Consider the following 6461-nt stretch of genomic DNA (forward strand, 5'->3'; position numbering starts at 1 on the left):
GAGACCCTGGCTTCGCTCTTGAAAGAGCAGGAACATTTTCTTGTCATTTCACAGAGAAGAATTCTACTTTAGCCTCAGTGTCTTTGAGATCAGTAAAGGAACTGTATTTTGCTGCACGTTTAAGGACGATACTGGATGCCTGGATTCCTCATCCTGCGTCTGGTACACACTTCTTGGAAGCGCTTTGTTGTTGCTCACTTGCGCGTAAGACGTTGCTGAATTCCGCCTAGAGCGGGGAGGTTTGCGTCAGCTTTGCTTTAGCAAAATGGTTCAAATGGCTCTGAGCACTATGGGACTTAACTACTGTGGTCATCAGTCCCCTAGAACTTAGAACTACTTAAACCTAACTAACCTAAGGACATCACACACATCCATGCCCGAGGCAGTATTCGAACCTGCGACCGTAGCGGTCACGCGGTTCCAGACTGTAGCGCCTATAACGGCACGGCCACTCCGGCCGGCTTGCTTTAGCAGTTATAGACAGTAGTCTGCTGTCTAAGGTCTTAGGTTTCATCTCTCACCACATTTGCGGATCTGCCGCTTTCTCACCAGCGGCAGTTACGTTGGTTTCAACCAGCACGCTTTTGCTATAGTGATGTAGCCAACGGCATCGGCTTCTTAGGATTACGCATAAAGGTTACTCCTCTGAGGTTACGTGCTAAATAGTCGATTCCTGTAGCTTCTTCCAGTTTTGGTGCGACAGACGAAGTCAGTCATATCGTGTGGTTTGAACAGTTCTCGGGTATCCGACCGGGTAGCGTCGTAATTTCTCCACAATATTTCGGCAGACGTACACGCTGTCATCTTCAGGTGGTTCCTGACGAATGCTGTGCTGTTCCTCTCGGCGCCCTATATATACTAGCCGTTACCCCGTCCACCGCTCCTATCCTGGTGTCTTTGGTGCGGCCGGCGCGGCGGCTACTGGAGCCGGTGGGAGAAGCGGCACCTGGGTCTGTACTGGGTCTGCAGTCTCCCTGCTGCCACCGTCGGGGACGGTCCTCGATCTCTGCGACCACATCTTTCTCTCCAGGCTGAGTGCAGGGTTCCAAGCCTGACTAAGTTGAAGGCCGCTGTCTTTATTAATTAGTTCGTCCTGTAGTCGGATTTCGATAGCCTCTTTAGTAATGCAGTCCCAGAAGTAGGAGGATTGACAGAGTATTTTTGTGTTTTCATAGTCAGATCGCATATCATGTAGTATTTTTCAGATCGTGTATCCACTCTGTGGAGAAGCGGGCGTTTCCGAATATTAGTTAAGTCTATGGAGTTAACAATTGTTTGAGTCCACAAGACATGTAATGTTCCTTATTTGTGTTTAACATAAATTCTATAGTGAACACTAGTATTTGTCATTTCAGTAGCAATACAGTTTATCCTTGGCCCTTCTGTTATTGATATGATTATTGTTTTAATTTGTGCTCTAACATTAGCCACAGGGGATATTTTTGAGTGACAGGGCCAGATTGCAAGATCGCCTTACTTTCAAGTTTCCATTGCGCACATTAACACTGACAGGTCTCCCCAAACGCTTATCTCGAAACTCCACGATTGAAAGGTAGAAAAGCATAGGCGAAAATCACGCTTGTACTAAAGACACAATGGACTTTATATTCGATTCAGCATGGAAATATGCTGGTGGTATCTGATAATTATTTGCAACTGTAAAGCTGACAGTACGTACAGAAATAAATAATAATGGAAGGGAAGTGGGTATGATCAGACTTAAGCAATCAAATAACAACACGTATCTGCATGATGATTTCAATATGTTTATTATTTCTATGATACAAAGGTCCAATACAGAGAGCATAGGTTTCTTAGGAATTAATAAAGATATTGAACAAGTCAAAGGGGGGTATTTGATCAATTATTAGGGTTCCGTACATTGATTGACAAAAAGGAAACCCTTACAGGATTACTTTGTTGTCTGTCAGCTTGTCCAACTGTTAAGACAGTTTTTTTCTCAGGAACAGGTGGAGGAGCTATCAAGCTGACATTTGCGTCAGTTACTGTATATGGCCCCTTGATGGTTTAAGTAATTTAACATTCTAAGTCAATGAAATCATAAGATACGGCATTTGTCACGTATTTTGACACTCGCAAACACACTCATCAAAACCTGCAGATGAACCACCTACACAGACGTCAATCATGTAGTTGTCTAAAGGTAAAGCGATTGTCTCGAAACCGACAAATCGCGGGCTCGAATATCGGTCGGACAGCGTCTATATCAGTCTTCGCTTATTCTGAGTCTTCACCTGTCGACGATGTGAGGAGTCTCCAGAAACATCACGTCTGGCGTGAGGTCAGTCGCTTGACGGCGCGTTTCGGCGCGGGCCCGCCCGTTGCCGGGGCGCCATAGGGCACGGATGCTCGCACTGGGGCGTATCGCTTCCAGTCGAGCGTGCCGCGGCAGTCCTCAGTCGGGGAAGTGATGCGTCTCTCATAGCCTCTCCTTCCCAGGTGGCTCTTTCCGCCTTCCCGTGGTGCCAGACGTAAAGCTCGGCATTCTGCCTTGCGACAAAAGGGAGAGCTGCGACCCAACCCGATGCGAAAGCGAAGGGTGCGTGGCACAGGGGGAGCTGTGTCGAGGGACCGAACATCTGTCCCTTCTGTTCGCAGGGCAAAGAACAACAGGTGCTCTGCCATGCCGGCGACTTCGTTTGTCGGCGTGGGATCGCGGCGCAAGTCGGCAAGGGTGCTTCACTGCGCCCCTGGGTAACCGGGGCGTGTTCTGCCAAACCCAGGAGGTGGTGACATCGCCTGGGCCAGGTTAGATGGGTCCAGACCGCCGAACGACTGGGGGACCGACCCGCCACCTGAGTAGGAGTGGGTCCTTGGCCGAGAGGTGGGAACTCGGGCAAGTAGGCGGCGAAGGACGAGAGGTGCATCTGCCTCTCCGGAGTGCTAGGTGCAGTTGCCGAGGAGCGTCGCGTGAAATCGTCGATGACAGGGCCACCGAGGGGGACCAGCACTGGCAACGGCGCATTGAATCCAGCAGCTCGGGAGTGACCTTGACCTAGGGGCGAGGTCGGTGGGCGAGCTGCGGCAGTCCCCCCCCCCCCCCCCCCCCCCCCCATGCCAGAGGAGCCGGTACGGGGCAAGAGACGGGCTCCCACATCTTTTTATCACTCGTTACCTATGATGGCAGAAACCGAAGCGAGTGATATGAGTGCGCCTTTACGGGCTTCTATGATGTCTGCTCCCTCACCACAGGACGGGATGGGACAGGCAGACGATGAGAGCGTCGTGCAGAGACATACAAGAATAACTATGCTCTTAGAGCAAAACGTAAAAAATGGGAAAATTAGTCAAGCGGCTCTTAATACAATTAAAAATGAGCTATCGGCCTGGGCCATAGCTCATGCAAGACTGGAAGGCCGCGTTATGGAGCTACAAAAGGAAAATGAAAGGTTAAGAAAACAACCCACTAAAACTTGGGCGGCTGTGGCTGCACAGGCGCCAACTAAGCAAATTTCAACAAAAGACACCATTGAAAAAGTTGTTAAACTTTCAGACACGGCTGTCTTCTTGAGGACCCTGCCTGGGCAAGATACTAGCTTAAAGAGAATACAAGAGCTGTTAACAACAACGATAGACCCAGTCAAGGACAAAATTAAAATTAAAAAGGTCAAACCCAGCAGAAATTCTGTAATTGTAGAAGTTGCCAGTGAGGAGGATAAAGAGAAACTTCTAAATAATCAAAAATTAAATGCAGTTGTAAAGTGTGAACCACCTAGAAAGAGAAACCCACTAATAATACTGTATGATGTATGCACGGTTATGACGAATGAGGAGCTACATGAGACAATCAGATCACAAAATTTCGATGATGTGGATGAACAAGAATTCAAAAACTCTTTCAAGCTGAAATTTAAAACAGGGCCTCGAGATCGTAATGTGGTACACCACGTGGCCGGGGTCTCTGCGCAATTATGGAAAAGAATAAGATCAATGGGCAGACTATATGTAGGCTTTCACGCCATTAACACCAGGGACTATATCGTGGTACCCCATTGCCGTAACTGTGGCGACGTGGACCACATTCTGAGGCACTGAACCAGGGGTCGGCTTGCTCCAAGTGTGGTGAGAGTGGTCACAACCGCAAGGAATGTAAAACAACAGGGGTCTGCATTCCGTGCAAAAATCGTGGGAAGAAATCCTGTGGTGCCACGGGACAGAATTGCCCCACTTACCGGATGCTAGAACAACGTCTCATTTCAAGAATCGACTATGGCTGAGCAGAGCTCAGCTAACAGGATGCTTAAACACAAGTCCCTGAGTAAAAGAAGGAGGGATGCTGTGAGGGCTAATAGATTTAAGGAATTTTTAAGGTCACTTTCAGGCACCTTAAAAATTACGACAGTCGAGAAAGAAATTCAAAGAGATCCCTTTATGGTGGACAGATGCATTCAAACTGACTCTCCGGACAGGAACACAGCTCCCCCTTCCCTAAACCGGGGAGAAAGGCCGAATAAAAATCTTCAACGGCAGAAGCATCCTGTAGTGGTGGCGGCCTCCCTGGCCCCTACTCACGAAACTAAACAAACTAAACAACCACTCCAAGAAAGTACAGTTACTAGCACCAGTGCACACCCAACTGTGGCAGATTCCCCAGTAATCAGGCTACCGCCTGTATGCAACTGGCGAGATTGGAGCAGCCGGCTATCCTGACCACTGCCTTACGACATGTGGTCCGGGTAGGACATGAGGATGGAAGAAAGGTCACCTTCTCGGTAATGGAGGCTGTGGATAGAATACAATTAAAGTCAGTGAACCTTCCCACCGACTTCAGAGCCCTGCGAGACTTACTCAAGAAAGTGTTTGACAGACGTGGGGGGAAATTTGACTTAAATGACATCTACACTCAATCAGTCCTAGCTCATGGTCGAGTCGCATTTGATTGGAGCAAGACTTGGCCTGACGATAGAATGCACACTTACTTCCCATAATGACAAAATTAACTGTTGGACAACTAAACACGCATAACAGCAGACTTGTGATGCAGGAGCTCCGAAGAGAGGTGGAGGAGAAGAGGCTTGACATACTCTGCTTGCAGGAGCCGTACTCTCAAGCTGGGAAACTTTAATTTGCAGCCACTACATGGCAAATAGCTAGTAGTGGGGAAGCCCCCAAAGCGGCAATTGTTATCACAAACCAGTCTCTACGTGTAACAACACTTGCACAATTTTCCACCAGTCACTGCAATGTCGTGGAGGTACAGGCTCCCATGGGAATTATAACCTTTATAAATATGTATTGCCAATACGGAGATAACATTGAACAACATCTGGATCACCTATCCAGAGTAGCCACGGCGTTGTGGGGACGCAAACTGGTTATAACAGCCGATATAAATGCAAAATCCCCCCTGTGGTACAGTGGCACAAGAGATGAAAATGGCGGAAAAGTGGAGGATATGATTATGGCTTTACAACTTGTGGTTGCAAATAGACCTGGCAATCCTCCCACTTATGCAGCGGGGAGGGGGGGGGGGGGGAGCGCGGCACCAATATAGATGTAACGTTAGTTACACCAAATTCTGCCAACATCATTCAGAATTGGGAAGTCAGAGAGAACGCTACAACAAGCGACCATAATCTTATAATGTTCAGCCCAGGAAATGGAGGCTGTCACTGGGCCGCAGGGTGGGAGATGCAACTGAACTTCAAGAGAGCTGACTAGGAGAGACTAGCGAGAGAGTGCGACATTCCTCCATTGCCAGAAGATGACGCACAACAGGACTTGGACATAGACAAGCGGGCCGAAGAACTGGTAGGCGCAGTTACCAGAGCGGTTAAGGCAGCTGTTCCAACCAGGAAGAGGGCCATGGCGGCCTCCCCGTCACCATGGTCAGCTGAACTTGAGGAAATGCGTCAGTCTGTCAGAAGGCTGAGGAGGCACTACCAGCGCAGTGTTGTCTGGTGGGGAAAGCAAAGATGGTTACTGCTATACCGGGAGGCAAAAGACAAATTTCAAAAAGAACTGAAAGAAGTTAGAATACGCAGTTGGGAAAGATTTGTGCTGGACCAGCTGGCCTTGGATCCATGGGGAATACCTTACAAACTAGTAAGGGAAAAGATCCGATCCGCAATGATGCTATCAACGGTCAGGCGCGGGGATGGGATGACGGAGTCCTGGCAGGAGACTGCCGAGGTCCTTCTCCGGTCCTTGCTCCCTGATGACGATGAGGCCAGCGACACGGAGGGCCAGTCCCAGTTACGAAATCAAGATCTGGATAGAGTAGTTAACAACAGGGCAGTCTACCCCTTCTCTGAAGAGGAGGTGGCTGGTCACATTAAAGCACTAAAAACAGGAAAAGCCCCTGGCCCAGACGGCATTGTGGCGGAGGTGGTGCAGTTCCTGGCACCTCAGCTGGTGGCACCACTAACCCAGTTATACAATGAATGCCTAAGACAGGAAAAATTCCCGAAAATCTGGAAAGAGGCAAACGTAATAATCAA

Source organism: Schistocerca americana, chromosome 3 (assembly GCF_021461395.2).
Source record: "Schistocerca americana isolate TAMUIC-IGC-003095 chromosome 3, iqSchAmer2.1, whole genome shotgun sequence".
Classification (NCBI taxonomy): Eukaryota; Metazoa; Arthropoda; class Insecta; order Orthoptera; family Acrididae; genus Schistocerca; species Schistocerca americana.